This window comes from Aquarana catesbeiana, linkage group LG04, assembly GCF_042186555.1.
Source record: "Aquarana catesbeiana isolate 2022-GZ linkage group LG04, ASM4218655v1, whole genome shotgun sequence".
Classification (NCBI taxonomy): Eukaryota; Metazoa; Chordata; class Amphibia; order Anura; family Ranidae; genus Aquarana; species Aquarana catesbeiana.
Genome location: NC_133327.1, coordinates 135178751 through 135198320, shown reverse-complemented (window position 1 = coordinate 135198320; position 19570 = coordinate 135178751). Strand labels below are relative to the sequence as shown.

The following is a 19570-nucleotide window of genomic DNA, read 5'->3' as shown; positions in this document are numbered from 1 at the left end:
TCTTTCCAATAAGTTAAAAAGCCTTCTGTGTGCAGCAGCCTCCCTCAGCCCCCCTAATACTTACCTGAGCCCCATCTCAATCCAGCGATGTCCACGAGTGAATCGGCCATCCGGTGCTCTCCCTCCTGATTGGCTGAGACACAGCAGCAGTACTATTGGCTCCCGCTGCTGTCAATCAAACTCAGTTAGCCAATCAGGTGAGAGAGGGGCCGGGGCTGAACCACAGTTTCATGTCTGAATGGATAGACAGAGCTGCAGCTCAGCTTGGGTGCCCCATAGCCAGCTGCTTGCTTTAGAACCACTCGACAAGAGGGAAGGACCAGGAGCTCCAGCCGGGGACCCGAGAAGAGGAGGATCAGGGCTGCCATGTGTAAAACCACTACACAGGGCAGGTAAGTATAACATGTTTGTTATTTTAATAGAAAAAAAAACAACGAGACTTTACAATCACTTTAACCCCCCTGGCGGTATTCCAAGTCTGTCTCGGGGTGGATTTTCAATACCAAAAGCGGTAACCCCTGAGCCAGACTCGGGAGGTTACTTACCTTGTCCCCTGGATCCTGCGATGTCTCCCCGCTGTGATCTGCGAGCCGCCGTGTCTCGCTCAATTCACAGTGCCGAGCCCCGTTCCCTGCAAGCGTTGCGACGCATGGGGACGTAGTTCGGCACCAAATTCAAAAAGTAAAACACAGTATAGATACAGTATACTGTAATCTTATAGATTACATTATACTGTATCAAATAATTACACATCCCCTTTGTCCCTAGTTCTCTGCCCAGTGTCCTGCATGCAGTTTTATATTATAAAAACTGTTGTTTCTGCCTGGAAACTGGAGATTGTCCATAGCAACCAAAACCGTCCCTTTACATCAAAAGTGGTTTTAGACCAGCTAGAAAACAGTGATAATAAATTAGAATCACTCGCAGAATTGAACGATGGTGATCCATCAAACACTGAAAAGTAATGACAGCGACAATTCTGCAACTGAGCAAATTTCAGTGTTTTTGATTTGATTACATTATTATATAATTTTTTATTATTATTATATTATTATTTGGTATAATTATTTATAGTTATTTATTATATTATAATTTATGATTTTGTTTTTCAAACTTTATCATACCCGGGATGTCTACTAGACTCTGGTTTGGACAGATTTAAGTGAATTATTCCTAAGAATTACAGGCCTACAATATAAAACACCAAATTTCCATGCAAAATAATGGTACCGCTTTCAGCACCTAAAATCTGAAATAATCATACCGCCAAGGAGGTTAAGCTTTGATAATAAAACCTGGAATTGGATTGGTTTCTATGCAGAGCCGCACTCTCCATTTTTAGTAAATCAACCCCTTTGTGCCCAGGGCTGCTCATCTGTTGCTGACGGTAATTACTATAACTCCATGTGTGGCTGTGGAGCTGCAGCTGATCGCAAACCATACCTGCTTTGGGAATACACTGACTGATCTAGGCCTGGATGTATGGCCTTGGACGACCGAGGGGGTGATACGTAAATCCTTGGCTATTGGAAAAGTCTTTATTTAAATTTTTTTTTTTTGTTTTATATTATGAAGGCACCCGTTTTCACAGATATGTGAATCCTATTTGTATATGAGACATATCACATCCCAGTGTGGTGTCTCTATTGAAATTTGCCAATATACTGCTAATTGTTTTCCTTTATAGTTATATTGCTGTGTATTTATCTTTTTTTCAGCATGCACAGATTATCATAAAGCCTAAAACAATAGAATATTTTTACAAATCACAAACTATATGACTGTCTGTCTGGCTTCATATCTAGAACACTCTTCTGATAGGGTATCAGGGCTATTTGCACTCCAAGCTAAAAAAAGTCTTATCTTTGCCTTCAGAGCAAGCACTAATGGGAAATACATGGCCTCTCTTCTCCATCCTGTACACCAGAATGCCAGGCTTATTCTGGAATGTATTTTTACCCATCACTCGTCTTTACCAATTAAGCCTGACACAGTGTGAAGGACTATGAGAGGGTATCACTCCACAGTGCCTTTGTGTCTAGCTATACTTCATTTATAATGTACAAAATTATTAAATGGATCATGAAATGTTGATGTATTGGATTACAGATTTGGCTCCCTACCTGCAGCATGAATGATTCATTAGAGCTATTTTTAAAGATTAGTTTTTTTCAACCTGGAGTTCAGTTCAGTCCTATATCCTCTATGTTTTTTATTCCCATGATCAGTATTATTATCCTCATGTTTTTTTGTTATCCCTGTGATCATTATATCATCATTCACATTTTAAATCAGCTTGTTCTAATGGAACAGGTTTGCCAGCTATGCAGAAATGTTTGGATAGTCTGTAAGGGCTCTTTCATATTTGCAGTGGAGTGAGGTGCCCTCTGCAAAGCAACCTGAATTCCAATCGCTTATCAGAGAGCACTTAACAGGTGGTGAGTTCAATTCAGTCCTATATCCTGTATTTTTTTTATTCCCATTATCAGTAGTAATATTATCATCTTTTTGTTATACCCATGATCATTAATATCATCATTCTTATTTTAAGTCAGCTTATTCTATAGGGACATGGTTGCTAGCTATACAGAAACATTTGGATAGTCTGCAAGGGCTCTTTAACATTTGCAGTGGAGCGTGATGCCCTCTGCAAAACGACCTGCGTTCTGATCACTTATCAGAGGGTGTTTTACAGATGGTGAGGAGGCGTTAAATTGCTTTCACACCTGATTTAACCCTATAACTCTGCACTACAGCCAGTGCCATCTTTAAGGCAGGGCAAAAGGTGCAACTGCCCTGGGGGGCCCCATCATTGTTATGGGACCCAAAGCATTTGCCTCATACTTGCCAACTATCCCAGTTTAAATTCCCTTGCCCCTTGAAGTTTTAGTCCTGTGCTGTGTCCTGATATCTCAGTGTGAAGTTCTGTTACTAATGCTGCCCAGCTCTGCCCTATTGCCATGTACAGATGTCTCACCTGCAGACCCTGTGTTTATATGTAAATAGCGGTGGCATTCATATGTTAAGAAAACGTTTGCCCAGGGTCCAATAGTTATTAAAGATGGCCCTGACTACAGCACGCATTGCATGCATTGCATGTGATTGTGGTGAGCTCCAACTGAACTCAGTGTGTGAGTCTGACAACTGGCGCCAAACTTTGCACCCTGAGTTAAAAATGCTAGAGACGCAAAGCATCATGGTAAAACTGTGGCTCAGCCGTGTTTTTTTTACTGCCCTGTATAGTAACCAATCAGCTTCTAAGTTTTATTGTCAAAGCCTAATTGACCAAACTGAAGTTAGAAGCTGATTATTATGCACGGCTGCACCAGATTCTGTGTGCATCAGTTTTAGTAAATCTCCCCCACTGTGTCCATTCCTAACTGAAGCATAGTAAACTGTGTCTACTGTGCTTCAGTTTGTGAATGAACAGGAAGCCGCTCAACACAGAGCATTTCTCATTCATTCATTGTCCAGTGCAGCTGATGCTGCTGAGCAAAGGACTAGGGAATCTCTGTCAAAAGTGAGATATCAGGGTTTGTTTAGACCCCTGATATTTCAATAGGGCCCTCAACAGCCCCCAACAGGCCTTCTAAAAATTGTAAAAATAATAAAAAAAATTGTATTATAAAAAAAACAAACAAACTACTGACACCATCCACTACCCTACTGTCACCAACCTCTGCTATACTGACACCATCCACAGCCCTACTGACACCGTCCACTACTATACTGACTGACACTGTCTACTGCCCACTGCCCTACTGACGCCATCCACTGCTCTACTGACACTGTCTTCTGCTCTACTGACACCGCCCTCTGCCCTACTGACACTGTCTTCTGCCCTACTGACACTGTCCACTGCCCTACTGACACTGTCTTCTGCCCTACTGACACTGTCTTCTGCCCTACTGACACTGTCCACTGCCCTACTGACACTGTCTTCTGCCCTACTGACACTGTCCACTGCCCTACTGACACTGTCTTCTGCCCTACTGACACTGTCCACTGCCCTACTGACCGTCCACCGTATTTATATTTTTTACAGTGACGTTTGTTTTATTATATTTTTCTAAGTTTTCCTTACTATTTAGTTAGGCCTTGCTAATTTCTTTAAAAAAAAAGGCCCAAACCCTAGTGATCTTTGATCTTTTGCATGTTGTTCAGGTAGAGCTCCACCTCTTAAAGGTATCCTACCCCTGATCTATATGGCCAAAAGTTTGTGGACATCTGACTAGCACCCTAACTATAGGGGCAAAGGTTTGTGGACACCCCTTCAAGTGATTGTGTTCATATATTTCCAGTGAAGGGTACTGCAAATGCTACAGCATGCTGAGACATTTTAGACAGTTGTGAGCTTTCAACCTTGTGACAGCAGCTAAGAAGGCCCTTTTCTTTTACAGCATAGCTGTGCCCCTGTACACAGATACAGGTCTGAAAAGAAATGGTTTGATGAGTTTGGTATAGAGCAGAGGTCTTCAAACTTTCTAAACAAAGGACCAGTTTACTGTCCTTCAGACTTTAGGAGGGCCAGACTGTGGCCAGTGGGAGTAGAAAATGTCCTGGCGTCCAGTGGGAGTAAACAATGCCCCATCTTTGGTATCAGTGGGAGGAATAGTGTCCCATCGTTGGTAGCAGTCAGGCATGTACTGGCCATTGGGACTACAGGGAGTTTCCCGGTGGGCCGATGGCTCAGTGGGCTGATTTCAATGACAGTGGACCGCTGCCTCCCTCCAGTCCTCTGTCCCCCCCGCAGTGCTCACCTCCTCTCCCAGGCTAGTTATGCAGCGCACCTGAATACAGACATGATGCTCAGGAGTCAACACTTAGAAGCTCATCATACGATCTGGAAGGGGGGCGGCCTCACTTTCCTGCCTAATCTTGTTCCATTGGGGGGGGAGGGCACCAAACTGATTCTTTGCCCCAGGTGAAATAATGTCTAGCTTCCCCACTGGTACTGCCTATAAGAGAAATAATGTAGAACGGCTAATAGCTAGTGGGGGGGGAGGGGCATGGGTGGCAAGCCGGCATGGGAGAGACCCGTCAAAGTGGGCCAGTCTGGCTGAAGTCCAGGGCCAAATTTTTGTCCCAGTCCAGCCCTGGTAGCAGTAGAAGGAATAGTGTCCCATTGTTGGTATCAGTGGGAGTAATAGTGCCCTATCGTTGGTGTAAGTGGGAGAAATAGTGCCCCATAATTGGTGACAGTGGGAGAAATAGTGCCCCATAATTGGTGACAGTGGGAGGAATAGTGCCCCATCATTGGTGACAGTGGGAGGAATAGTGTCCCATCATTGGTGACAGTGGGAGGAATAGTGTCCCATCATTGGTGACAGTGGGAGGACTAGTGCCCCACTGTTAATGTCAGCCAGAGGAATAGTTCCCCATTGTTGGTGTCAGCAGCAGGAATTATAGTGCCCCAAGGGCTGGATAAAGGCAAGCAAAGGGCCGCATCCGGCCCCCGGCCGCAGTTTGGAGACGACTGGTATACAGGAACTCAAGTAGTCTCGACAGAGACCTGAGCTTCCCCCACTGAACATCTTTGAGATGAATTGGAAGACTAATTGCGAGTTAGGTCTTCTTGTCCACCATCCGTACCTGACCTCACAAGTGCTCTTTTGGCTGAATGTACACACACCAACATCTTGTGAAAAGGCTTTCTGGAGGAATGGAGACTGTGGAAAAGGAAGAGGGCAACTTCATATCCACGATTTTGGAATTGCATGTCCAACAAACTAATATACTGTAGATGTGGTACTTGCTTATCTTCAAACTTTTGGACAATTAGTGTAATTGTATATGGGCAGAAAATAACTTGGCAGAAAATGAAGAAGCAGTCTATAAAAGCAGATGAATATTATACTTATCAGTCCAGCCACCGGTGAATCCAATCTCTCTTGGAGAGCTACACCCGCAGCTTGTATCTTTAGCATCTGACTCTTCTGAAACTTACAAGCCTGGGTGAAGAGGATTTTGATCACTTTTTAAATATAGGCAACACATTTGGCTTACGCCAATCCACTACTACTAAGTCAGTCAGTAAATAGTCTCTAAAAATAAAAAATATAGCTTATAAATATCTGATCTAATTTATATGAGTGTGGGTATAGGCCCTCTTGTGAAGGCGCTTTATTAACTGTTTGTGGACCATAGCAGTTCTGAGCAATTTTGAGATTTCTTTTGAGATTGTATTAAACACAGCAGTATTAAACACAAATGCAAACTTTTATTATACTGCAGCTTACCAATTCTTAGATGTGGTGGCTACATTCATTTTCTGTTTTAGGCTTTCCTTCCTTTATTTTCACCTGGTGATCCAGCCAGTAAGTCTGTTGTTTTTCAACATAACAAGCAGTTGTGTTGAGACAAACCATTTAACACTGGCAGGAGTGCTTACAAAGATCAGCATTTTATTTATTCATGTAAACCTTTACCCCAAAAGAAAAAAACTGTTTGCTGTAACTGCTTATAAAGTATTAACTGAAGTGTGGCTTCAATTTGTTAGTGTATTTAAATCTTCTAGTACATCTTATACTCCCCTCCTCCCAGACTGACAATGGTTCTGCTCAAAGTGCCCCTCTGCTCCATTATTCAGAGTGTGGGCACTAATACAGAAGGTGTGCTGCTGACTAGATCCCCAGGTGAAAACAGGGAAAAAAGCCTAAAAAAAGACAATCTATACAGCCTCCACTGCAGTATATTGCATTTTTGGTTTTGGTTTTAATACTACTGTAACCCCTTCACGCTGACCGTACACAAATATGTGACCCTACTGGACTGGGCTTTTTTTGTGGGGCCGCATATTTGTGTATCTCCCAGCACAGAGACCAGGGTCTCACAGAGAGCCCCGGGCCCCGTACTAACGATCAGGACGACGGATCTCATAATTCCGGGTCACCTGATCCCTGTGATAGCCTCTGATTGGCTATCACACCCTTGTGTTTTCTTTCTCTGTGAATGGAGGAGAGAAATACTTAGTATCTCTCTCTCTCTCTTCTTTCAGATAAAAAAAAAAGTGTGTGTAACAAAATAACAATAAATAATAATAATAATAAAATAAAAAAAACATACCTAGATCAAGGTCTGATCTAGGTCAGTGCCAGGGCTAGTGTTTGGGTAAAGGTCATAGTCAAAGGTCAAGGTCAGGGTCGAAAAAAAAACCATGGATTTTGTTGTCGGAATGTGCGATCGTGTGTATGCGGCATTAGTGTGTTTTAGGTAGGATAAAAAAAAAGCAAAATGGGCACTATTGATTTGGACTGTACTACAGGTACAAACAACAAATAACATACACATATGTGGTATCGCTGCAATTGTCAGGAGCAGGAGGATTTAATTTGAGTTGTCCTACTGGTGGAAGGTTATGATAGTAAAAAAAAATTTAAAATTTTTTTTTTTTTTTTTTTACTATTTTGAGACAGTTTTTCTCTGATAATTAAAAACAAATGAGGAGATATCCATTGCCATTTACCACAAAAGAAAGCTCAATTTGCCCTGAAAAAAAAACACAGTATAGTCAACCTGGATGCACAAAGTAGTTGTAATGATATGTACAGTTTTACTAACACACGTCAAAGTTTCAAAATTGTGCTTAGATATTTAGATTTGTTATTACACTTAGGCCTCATTCGCACGAGGCGGATCCGCTGCCTCGGAGTCCGCCTCTGTCCGCCAGCTCAGTGGGAGATCTCTACATTGATCTCCGCTGAGCCGGCGGATGACAGGTCCCTTTCTGCTCACTGAGCGGGGAGGGGCTTGTCAAGCGCCGCTGGTTGCTATGGAGAAATCGGACGAAAACAGACAGCATGTCCGTTTTCATCAGATCTCACCGGATCCCATCCGCCAGGGATGGATGTGAACGTAGGGCCATCCGTCTGATTTTAGCGGATCGGACTGGGTCGGATGTCAGCGGACATATCACTGCTGACATCCGTCGCTCCATAGACTAACATGGAGTGCCCGTTCAGGTCCGCCGACAAAACTGACAGGTGGACCTGATCGCACCGTTTGCATGAAAGGGGCCTTAGGCGCGAAAGGGGTTAATATAATTCTCATTATGTATATTAGCTCCACTTCTTTCATTTGTATGAAACTGTAAGTATTTTATAGATTTACTGTTTGTCCCCAGTGACAAACTCTAAGCCGCGTACACACGGTCAGACTTTTCGGCTACAAAAGTCCGACAGCCCGTCCGACAGACTTTCGACGGACTTTTGGCGGACTTGCGGCAGACTTTCTAACGAACGGAATTGCCTACATACGATCACACAAAAATCCCGACGGATTCGTACGTGATGACGTATGACCGGAATAAAATAAGGAAGTTGATAGCCAGTAGCCAATAGCTTCCCTAGCATACAGACAAGCAGGTTTCTGGGTCCGGCAGAGTTACGACGTAAAGATTTGAAGCATGTTCCAAATCTAAAGTCTGTCAGATTTGTGGCTGGAAAAGTCAGTCGAAAGTCCGGGGAAGCCCACACACGATCGGATTGTCAGCCGGCTTTGGTCCGTCGGACTTTTGTAGACGAAAAGTCCGACCGTGTGTACGTGGCATAACCTTTATTTTGGATGGCTTATGTAGCATTTTTTTTGCTCTCCCACTCTCAAATTGAATGAATCGGAAGGTAAATGTGGATCATTGCACCTGTTTCTTAAATAATCGTCAATTAATAGAAATAATATACTGTATATTATATATTAATTTAAATAATCGTGAAAAACATAAAGCACCTAAATATATAAAATGTACATTTTTGGATCATTTTAAACTCCTTTAGCAAAAGTATAGGGGTGGCTTTCTTTTCTGAAAAATATATCTGCTACAAATATGTACACCAGCTATGAAAAGACAGGTTAACTTAATGCCATGTACTAATTACACACAGCTTCTAAATGTGGAGCTAAGCTGAACAGCAGTCATGAAATTTAAATGAGAATGTTCTAGTCATTGATTGAAGTGGTATTAAGAGCACGTAAAACAAAGCACAGGTAACTGCTAGATGAGGTTCCGCTCTGAGGGGTTTACGGCATGATGGCTTATACCCTCTCATCAGAGCTTTATCCCTTGAAAAGGGGGACATGGCAGGTACTTATAATTTACTATACAAAAATGAAAAAAATAAATAAGGAAAGGTTTAAAGTGACGCTAAATTCTGGTTAAAAAAAAACCCATTCAATTAAAGTGTGTATTCCTAACTGAAAAAAAGTACCTTCTTCTCACAGTCTTCTCCAAATCTCCTAATTCTTTGTTTTTTTTGCTCCTGTGATACAACTTCCTGTTTGAGGGTGGCTACGTTCATCCTCAATGGTACCATTAATGTATGCAGCCACCCCACATGCACATTGCATGCTCTGAAAGCACACTCTCTAAATGCTCTTGTGGATGGTTTACACAACCCTGGGCACATAACCGCATAAAGCTGCATCTTCTAGTTCATTTCTGTTTTATTATTTTTATTAAAGGTTTTCGCACAAAAAGAAAATTAGAACATTGACAATAGCAATTCTGAGCAATACACAGTTTCCACCATGTGAAGGTCAAGCCCTTATATATCTTACAAAGAGGCTACTAATACGAAGATAACTCAATATGGCGAATCATTGGCATAAGATCAATTTAGATTAATGGATTTCAAAATTAGCCTTCCGCTTATGGAAAAGAAAGTTCCCTCCTCCAGAGGGAAGGGGACGTTCTATTTTTGCAAATGAAATTGCGTATGCAAAATATTTTGAACACTCAAATGAAAGAAGAAAAAGAAAGAGGGAGACGAGAAAGAGAGGGGGGGAAGAGAGGTAAGCGGAGGGGAAAACACAAGCGTTCTTGCTTGCGTCACCCGAAGGTATACTAGTCAGGTATAGTACAGGATCATTAATCAAGTATCGAATCCATTGACCCCAGACTTTTTCAAACTCTTTCATTTTGTTATTTAGAACTGCCAAGAGTCTTTCATTGATCATGAGCCAGGATAGCTTATGCTTGAGCTGGTCAAATGGGGTGAAAGCCGACATCCACTTTCTAGCTCTGAAGATTTTAGTGGAAACAAAAATAAAAGTGAGGAGTTGCCTCTGATTTTTCAAGGCTGCATCCACCTTACAACCCAACAGGGCATGTTTTGGAGATTTGATTAGAGTGATTTGGGTAAGGGTAAAATATAATTATAAGCTCTAATCCAAAATCGCCTCACTTTGGAGCATTTCCACCATATGTGGAATGCCGTTCCCTCCTGACCACAGCCTCAAAAACACTTGGAAGAAGCTCCTGAGACAAAAAGTAGCCAATCTGGCCGCCACCATCACCATCTCAAGAGCACCTTATAGTTTGATTCTATAATGAAGATATTGATGAGTAATTTCGATGCATGCTGACTGTGCAATTGAGTGCCACTCCTCAAGTTCAAGGCTTTTCTGGATGTCTTACTCCCATTTGACCATGTAATCCTGTTTGGCTGAGGTATATGTCATGCCGCGTACACACGATCAAAGACCGATGAGAGTTTTTCATCGGAAAATGCGACCATGTGTATGCTCCATCGGACTTTTGCTGGCCGAATTCCAGCCAGCAAAAGATTGAGAGCATGCTCTCAATTTTTCGGTCGGCAAACATTCCTATCCGAAAATGCGATCGTCTGTGGCAATTCCGACACGCAAAATTCCTACGCATGCTCGGAAACAATTCAACGCATGCTCGGAAGCATTGAACTTCATTTTCTCAGCTCGTCGTAGTGTTGTACGTCACCGCATTCTTGACGGTCGTAAGTTCAGCGAACTTTTGCATGACCGTGTGTATGCAAGGCAAACTTGAGTGGTATCCCGTCGGAAAAGCCGTCATATCTTTTTCCGACGAGAAGTCCGATCGTGTGTACGCGGCATTAGGATCGTATACAGTTCAAATATATGCCCCCTAACCTTATCAAATTCATGGCATAGATATTCCATGGGTGATATCATTACAAGATCACGTTTACGAGATACAGTATGTAAATAGTGCTTTAAGTGAGTATATCGGAAGTGTTCTGTATCTGGTAATTGGTACTTATCTATTAGGGTCTGCTTGGTCAACATACCCTTATGATCGCAAACGTCTGCTATGCGTATGAGACTTTTATTGGTCCACCATTCAAATGTGTGGAGGGGGTGAGGCCCGGGGTGAAATCCCTATTTCCCAGCAGAGGAGCCAATGGGCAATGCGGAGACTTAAAATTATGGGATTTAGAAAGTCTATCCCATATTCTGAATGAAAGAGAGAGAGAGGGGCATAAAATTAAAGTCCGATCTCGCACTGATAGCCACATAGCATAAGAGATCCGTCTAAACCGACAGGAGTATGATTCCACTTGCATCCACAGTGGGTGGGGCTGTCAGGAGTCTGGGAGCGTCTCCGCTCGCCGGGCTCCGGTGCGCATGCCTGATGGTGCGGCGCGCGCGGGTGCACGGCGGTCCCCGTGTGCGCGCCGCTCGCCGGGCGGGGAGACTATTTCTGACGGCTCCAGCGCCCAGTCGGGTTGCTGGTTCGTCGTCAGCTCTCCCTGATTCCCTGTGCCTGAATTATCCTGTTTACCTGCCTGCTCTGTGTACTGAACCCTTGGCCTGTTTAACCACTGCTCTGCTGGATTGTCCTGTTTGCCTGCCTGCTCTGTGTACTGAACCCTTGGCCTGTTTAACCACTACTCTGCTGGATTATCCTGTTTACCTGCCTGCTCTTTGTACTGAACCCTTGGCCTGTTTAACCATTACTCTGCCGGATTGCCTGATACCCTGACCTCTGCCTGTATAACGAACTTGCCTCTGCCTGATTGCCTGATACCCTGACCTCTGCCTGCATAAACGGACTTACCACTGTCTAACTGCCTGCTACCCATCTGACCCCTGCTTATCATTACAGTCTTGCCTCTGCTTAATACTCAGTCCTGATCTTTGGTCCCTCCTACAGATCCCAGTGCACCCGTTTCCAACCTTCGGATCTCTTGCCTACCGGAAGCCCGTGCCTCCGCGTGCCCCCAGCTCCCTGTACCCACTTCGGGGGTCTGGGTGCGCATGGTCGTAAGGGCGAGCCGCTCTCGGCATCTCGGATTCGGTGAGTATTAGTCCGTGACAGTACGAACCAGCCAGATGTCCGAGGCCGACAGAACGCGCTCTCCTCTGGAGATCCTGTGCCAACAGGTATCTACTCTTGCTGACTCAGTACAGAAATTACAGGAAGGTTATACCCAAATTGATAACCGTCTTCAGCAGATCACAGGGTCACTACCCTCTGCAGCCACAGCTCCCGCACCCAGCAGTGGGGGTTCGCTCCCTCAGGCTTCCGCCAACCCCACCGTCGTCATGGCACTTCCAGAACCAGGGTTCCCACACTGGAACGGTTCTCGGGGGACCGTAAGAAGTTTAGGGCCTTCAAAAATGCATGCTCCCTCTACTTCGCCCTCCAGCCGAGAACCTTTTCTTCAGAAATTGTTAAGGTGGGATTTGCGATTTCCCTACTATCCGAAGAACCTCAAGCTTGGGCCCACGGTTTGATGGAACAAAGCAGTCCTGTTCTGAATACAATCGAAGCCTTCTTTGAGAGTATGTCCCAGCTCTATGATGACCCACAGCGTATGGCGACAGCGGAGGCCATCTTGCACCATCTGTCCCAAGGAAGAAGGCCTATTGAGGACTATACTGTGGAATTCCGTAAGTGGGCAGCCGATACAAATTGGAACGAGCCGGCCCTACACTATCAGTACCGCCAAGGCTTGTCCGAGTTACTCAAGGACGAATTAGCTAGGATGGAAACCCCTGCTTCCTTGGAAGAACTCATTCAAGCAGCCACGAAACTAGATAGGCGACTGCGGGAGCGACGCTCAGAGCGTTTCCAAGGCCCACGCCCCACCTGGGCGTTACCAAGACTCCACTCAGCACAGACCCCGACCTCAACTTCGGCTGCACCGGTCCCTGAGGTCGAACCAATGCAGCTCGGCCTGGTCCGGACCGCTAACCTCCGAAGAGAAGCAATGCAGGCGACAGTCCAACCTATGTCTCTACTGCGGAGGAGCCAGACATTTCCTGCGCAGTTGTCCGATCAGGCCCAGTAAGTCTCCTCAGCCAAATGTGTTGAACTATCCAAACAATAATATTCCCAAGACTTATGTGATGTTGTTTATCTCCCTACAGGGGAGACCCACTTGCAGGCCATCATTGATTCCGGAGCGTGCAGTTGCTTCATAGATTCTGGCGCACAGTTTGAATATTCCCCTGTAAACTAAAGATCAAGATTTACGGGTACATCTGGCCGACGGATCCCTTCCTCGCTCAGGCCCCATCACCCAGGAAACCCAACCTATTCCGATAACCACTGATTCTGGCCACCGGGAGTTTTTACGGCTCGACCTGATTCATTCACCTATCTTCCCCGTTATACTAGGCTTGCCCTGGTTACAGGCTCACGACCCACAGATTAAATGGAGCACTAAGGCGGTATCCTTCTCTTCTCAGTATTGCTCCCAACATTGTTTGCTCCCGGCTCCCAAAGTTTGTGCTACAATGATTGCGCCGTCAGGCAACCTCCAACATGTTCCCTCCGAGTACTTTGAGTTTCAAGAGGTCTTCAGTAAACAGATGGCTGACCACCTACCACCTCATTGGTCCTACGACTGTCCGATCGACCTCCTTCCCGGATCCGAGATTCCATTTGGCCGGATATTCCCTCTCTCAGAAACCGAGCTAGAAGCTCTTAAACAATATATTGACGAATATCTCAAGAAAGGCTTCATCCGTCCTTCATCTTCACCCGCCGGAGCGGGTATCTTTTTCGTTGGGAAAAAAGACGGTACCTTAAGACCCTGTGTAGATTAGCGACAGCTCAATAACATCACGATTAAGAACCGGTATCCTCTACCACTCATTCCCGAGCTATTTCAGAGGTTCCGATCAGCTAAGGTGTTCTCTAAACTTGATCTCCGGGGGGCCTACAATCTCGTCAGGATCAGGGCTGGGGACGAGTGGAAGACGGCTTTTAGGTCCAGATTCGGGCATTTTGAGTACTTAGTGATGCCATTCGGACTCTGTAATGCCCCGGCCACCTTTCAACACCTGGTGAATGACATATTTCGAGAATACCTGGATGACTTCCTTGTTGTATACCTGGACGATATTCTTATCTTCTCCCCCACTCTGGAGATACACAAGAGACACGTAAAGAAAGTTCTTACCATACTTCAACAGCACAAGCTATACCTGAAAGCTGAAAAGTGCGAATTTGAAAAATCGACCATACAGTTTCTGGGATTCATCCTTTCAACCAATGGGGTCGCAATGGACCCACAGAAGATTCAGGCAATTCAAGAGTGGCCGGCTCCATCTAACAAGAAAGGGGTACAGAGGTTTATAGGGTTCGCCAACTTCTATCGAAAATTTATTGTTGTATTCTCTGCCATTGTGGCACCTATCACCCAATTAACTCGTCAGCACAGTGCTTTTTAGTGGTCCTCAGCCGCTCAAGAGGCTTTTCTAAAATTGAAGAAGTTGTTCAGCTCTGCCCCGATTCTCTGTCATCCTGACCCGACTCAACCTTTTGTATTAGAGGTAGACGCATCTGAGATCGCAACTGGAGCAATTCTCTCCCAGAGACAGGGACCTAAGGCCATTCTACATCCGGTAGCTTTCGCCTCCAGGAAACTCAGTCCACCGGAACTCAACTATGATGTGGGTGACAGGGAGCTGCTGGCTATAAAGTTCTCTTTAGAGGAGTGGAGGTATTTGCTGGAAGGTGCAGTACACCCGGTCATGATCTTTATGGATCACAAGAATCTAGAGTACCTCCGAACAGCAAGACGACTAAAACCCCGCCAAGCCGTTGGGCCCTCTTCTTTTCCCGTTTCAACTTTCATATAGCCTACAGACCTGGAGCAAAGAACGGAAAGGCCGATGTTCTCTCTCGGATGTTCTCCGCAGACTCTCAAACGTCAGCACCAAGCACGATCCTCTCTCCACAAAACTTCCTTGGATTAACTCAGGCGGACCTAATGTCATCCATTAGATCCTCATCTAGCTCGTGCACTGAACCAATAGTACACTCCTTGAGGAAATATGAGGATCTTTTTTGGATTAAAGGAAAAATATTCGTACCACAAGTGACACGGCCCTTAGCCCTTAAGATGTGTCACGACCATAAGATGGCAGGACACTTCGGGATTAAGAAGACGTCTGAGCTATTTCTCGCTCCTTCTGGTGGCCGGGATGGAGACGGGACTGTAAGGAGTATGTGGCGTCCTGTTCTCTGTGCCAGTGTAACAAGGGCCAAAACACTAGGTCCTGGGGTCTGCTCAAACCATTGCCCATCCCGGAACGGCCATGGGCTGATGTGTCCATGGATTTTATTGTCGAATTGTGGGTTCCATCCATTCCCGAAATGACAGTCCCCGCAGTCCAGGACAGGATAACCTCGTTGCAATCCAACTTTCAGAAAATCCAAGATATGTTACACAAGGAGCAGGAAGACTACAAGAAACAGTACGATCGGGGCAGAAAGGCGAACCTGCTAGGAACCTGCATGCTCCACGGTTAATCCAAACTTTCCACCAAGATCATCCAGAATTGATGGCTAGCCTAGGCGTCCAGTGTCCGCCCTTAGGAGGGGGGCACTGTCAGGAGTCTGGGAGCGTCTCCGCTCGCCGGGCTCCGGTGCGCATGCGCGGTGGACTGGCGCTTCGCCGCACACCCGTCCGCGGCCTGATGGTGCGGCGCGCTCGTGTGCACGGCGGTCCCCATGTGCGCGCCGTCGCCCGTGCGGGTGCCCGGTAGCGCGTCACGCTGACACGCTCGCCGGGCGGGGAGACTATTTCTGACGGCTCCAGCGCCCAGTCGGGTTGCTGGTTCGTCGTCAGCTCTCCCTGATTCCCTGTGCCTGAATTATCCTGTTTACCTGCCTGCTCTGTGTACTGAACCCTTGGCCTGTTTAACCACTACTCTGTTGGATTGTCCTGTTTGCCTGCCTGCTCTGTGTACTGAACCCTTGGCCTGTTTAACCACTACTCTGCTGGATTATCCTGTTTACCTGCCTGCTCTGTGTACTGAACCCTTGGCCTGTTTAACCATTACTCTGCCGGATTGCCTGATACCCTGACCTCTGCCTGTGTAACGGACTTGCCTCTGCCTGATTGCCTGATACCTTGACCTCTGCCTGTATAACGGACTTTGCCTCTGCCTGATTGCCTGATACCCTGACCTCTGCCTGCATAAACGGACTTACCACTGTCTAACTGCCTGCTACCCATCTGACCCCTGCTTATCATTACGGTCTTGCCTCTGCCTAATACTCAGTCCTGATCTTTGGTCCCTCCTACAGATCCCAGTGAACCCGTTTCCAACCTTCGGATCTCTTGCCTACCGGAAGCCCGTGCCTCCGCGTGCCCCCAGCTCTCTGTACCCACTTCGGGGGTCTGGGTGCGCGTGGTCGTAAGGGCGAGTCGCTCTCGGCATCTCGGCCTCGGTGAGTATTAGTTCGTGACAGGGGCTGGTGTGAATGAAATCTGATTAAATGCGCTAGCTGAGCGACATAGAACAATTTGAGCAGATCAGGAACTGCCAAACCTCCCTTTTGCTTTCGAGTATATAGTGTATGCTTATTCACCCTAGGCCTCATGTTCCCCCAAAAGAACAGTAAAAAAATTCAAAAGTGTGGCGCTATGAGCTACATAAAAAAGTGATGAATAAATAATAATTCAAACAAAACTTTAAAAATTCAGTGACTTCAAAGCAAATATTTCGGTATGAACCAGAAAAATACTACGTGAATGAATGTAATAGTGAATGAAATGGTAACACTCAAATACATGTATTAGACCAAGTGTAAAAAAACACAAAACAATATTAAATGCAAAGTCCAAATAAGTGAACAAACAAAAGCAAAAAGTCTGTGATAATAGTGAAAAAATGATGATGAACAGGTATCTCCTGAGCATGCAGGGGGATTGTTCCGAACTGGCAACCTGGTAGGTAGATGAACCGTAGGGAGACCAGAAGTGCACAGAAGATTGAAATCGGTGCCAGGACCATCACCAGAAACCAAGGAGGCTTACCAGAAGTTGTGGCCTGAAATGGCGTATGCCATACAGGTCAAAAAGGCTTGATGACCAACAGGTCTAGGTATAATATCTGGTCGGATGTCATCACACAGATAGGGGGAAGAAATCAGCACGGCTTCCTCAGCAATGGGTAAACCATGAGCCAAGCGAATAGTTTGTATTACATGTGAGGGATAAAAACACTCACATAGCGTGATAACGTTTGAACTTGGATTTATTTAAAATAAAGAGAAAACAAACTCACATTTTCAGAAGATAGAAACAGCATGTAATCTTGTAGCGGTAGTCATGAGGGGTCCACCCATGTAGCGGTAGTCATGAGGGGTCCACCCTGTAGCAGTAGTCATGAGGGGTCCACCCTATAGCGGTAGTCATGAGGGGTCCACCCATAATTTGAGCAGATCAGGAACTGCCAAACCTCCCTTTTGCTTTCGAGTATATAGTGTACGCTTATTCACCCTAGGCCTCATGTTCCCCCAAAAGAACAGAAAACGTTCTTTGGAATGCTATCAGATCAGACCGAACCAAGGTGACAGGTAAAGTACGAAAAAAATACAGGATCCTTGGGAGAATATTCATTTTTATAGAATGCAGTCTGCCAAACCATGACGAGGGGTGAAGTTGTCATCTAGCCATATCCGCCGTTAAGCATTTATAAAGGGCAGGATAATTCCGGGAGTATAGCGTAGGTATAGAGGGTGTCAAGTGTATACCCAAATAGGGGAGAGCCTCAGTTTCCCAAGCAAACTTATTTGAGAATTTAAGGGCTTCTACCGTGCTGTTCTGTAAGGATATTAAATGCCCACGACTCTTCATGGTTTATTGTTAGACCAGAAATCTTTGAGAAGGGCTGAAGAATTGCATAAAGGTTAGGGAGGGTGGTGATAGGCAATGAGATAACCATTAATATATCGTCCGCGAACAGCGTGCATTTATGCTCCCCACCTCTGCACTCTATTCCCTTTACATCTGGGCAACTGGAAATTTTAATAGCCAATGGTTCTAAAGCCAACACGAACAATAAAGGAGATAGAGGACATCCCTGCCGAGTCCCTCCTTGAAATACAAGAGGGCGTGGAGAATATCCCTTGATCATTAAGGACGCAGTAGGCAAGCTGTACAATACTTGTAACGTGTGCCAAAGCCGAGCTGAGACAAGACGTAGAAAAGATAATCCCAAGACAGGGAGTCAAAGGCCTTGCGTACATCTAGGAAGAACATCATACCCTGTCGTGGCCCTTTTCCATCCCAATCAGCTTCTAATTCATTTTAACTCAGCAGCTGCTGGTCCCAGGAAAATGATTACACAGCCTCTGCACTCTATACAGCCACGTGCATGACGCCTTAAAAAATAGATGGACCTTAGACAATATCTCATAGAAAATGAAACTCCCATTAGGGATGCCTTAAAACTCACCTTGTGTCTCAGTGCAGACTTCATGAAAAAGTAGTGAACTAATCAGACAGACAGGTAATTAGATTTTTGAGTACAGAGCCCTTCCAGGTTGCCATAATTAAAGGAAACAGCATCTAATTTAAAAAAAAAAAAATTACAGTTTGCAGGTTAAAATGGAAAGGTTACCTAAAAAATAATAATATACTGCATAGCAATTATCACAGAAGTCAACATGATTCGGAGTTGAAACTTTGTAGAAAGGTACTTTAACCTTTGGATGCCTTTCGGATCAATATTTCCTTAGTCACTGAACTATAAGAAACATGCAGAAGTAAGGCTGGGTTCACACATGCGATGCGGGAACCAGCGCGATTCCTGTGTGGGTTCCTTCATTGCATCTAACTCGCAGACCGTTCACACTGCTCTCTGCAAACCGCTGTGGATGTCAATAGACAGTTAATGACACCCCCAGTTTGCAGAACGCAATGCGAACTGTGGAATCGGATTGCTTGGGTGTGAACACCCATGTGATCTGATTCCAGTGCAGACCAAAAAAAAGGGTCCTGCACCATTTCGGTGCGAATGCGATGTGATTTCAGCCATACAAACTGTATGGCTGAATTTGCATTGCGCAGACATTGCATGTGATGTGCACAGCAATGGAGTGTGGATCACAAGCGATGTCTGGCATTGCAAATGTGTGAAACCAGACTAAAAGTCAGAAAGGGGAGACCTGATTAAAACCTTTAAATCTATTAAGGGGGTGAATAAGGATCAGGAGGGCAGTTTTTTCAATATGAAACCAAAATCAAGAACACGGGGACATGACCTCAAACTAACTGGAGGAAAGTTCACAACTAAATTTAGAAAGTATTATTTTACTGAAAAGGGTAGTTGATGTTTGGAATAAATAACCAGCAGAGGTAGTGAGATAGTCAACAGTATAGTAAGTATATATATATATATATATATATATATATATATATATATCATTTCTGACTTTTACTGCTGCATGTTTGTTACAGTTCAGTGACTCGGGAAGTATTAAAGCTATTGAATCAGCAGGAGGTCAGTAATGGTAGCAACTATTGTACCTTTGTACTGCTTCCCCTGGTGGGAG

At 45.0% G+C, this 19570-nt stretch overlaps 1 protein-coding gene across 2 annotated transcripts in view; it reads left to right on the top strand.

Moving 5' to 3' along the window:
- The window catches only part of KLHL30 (kelch like family member 30), a 101437-nt gene that overhangs the window by 10547 nt on the left and 71320 nt on the right, over positions 1-19570 (top strand). The gene's annotated exons all lie outside the window — the stretch shown is intronic.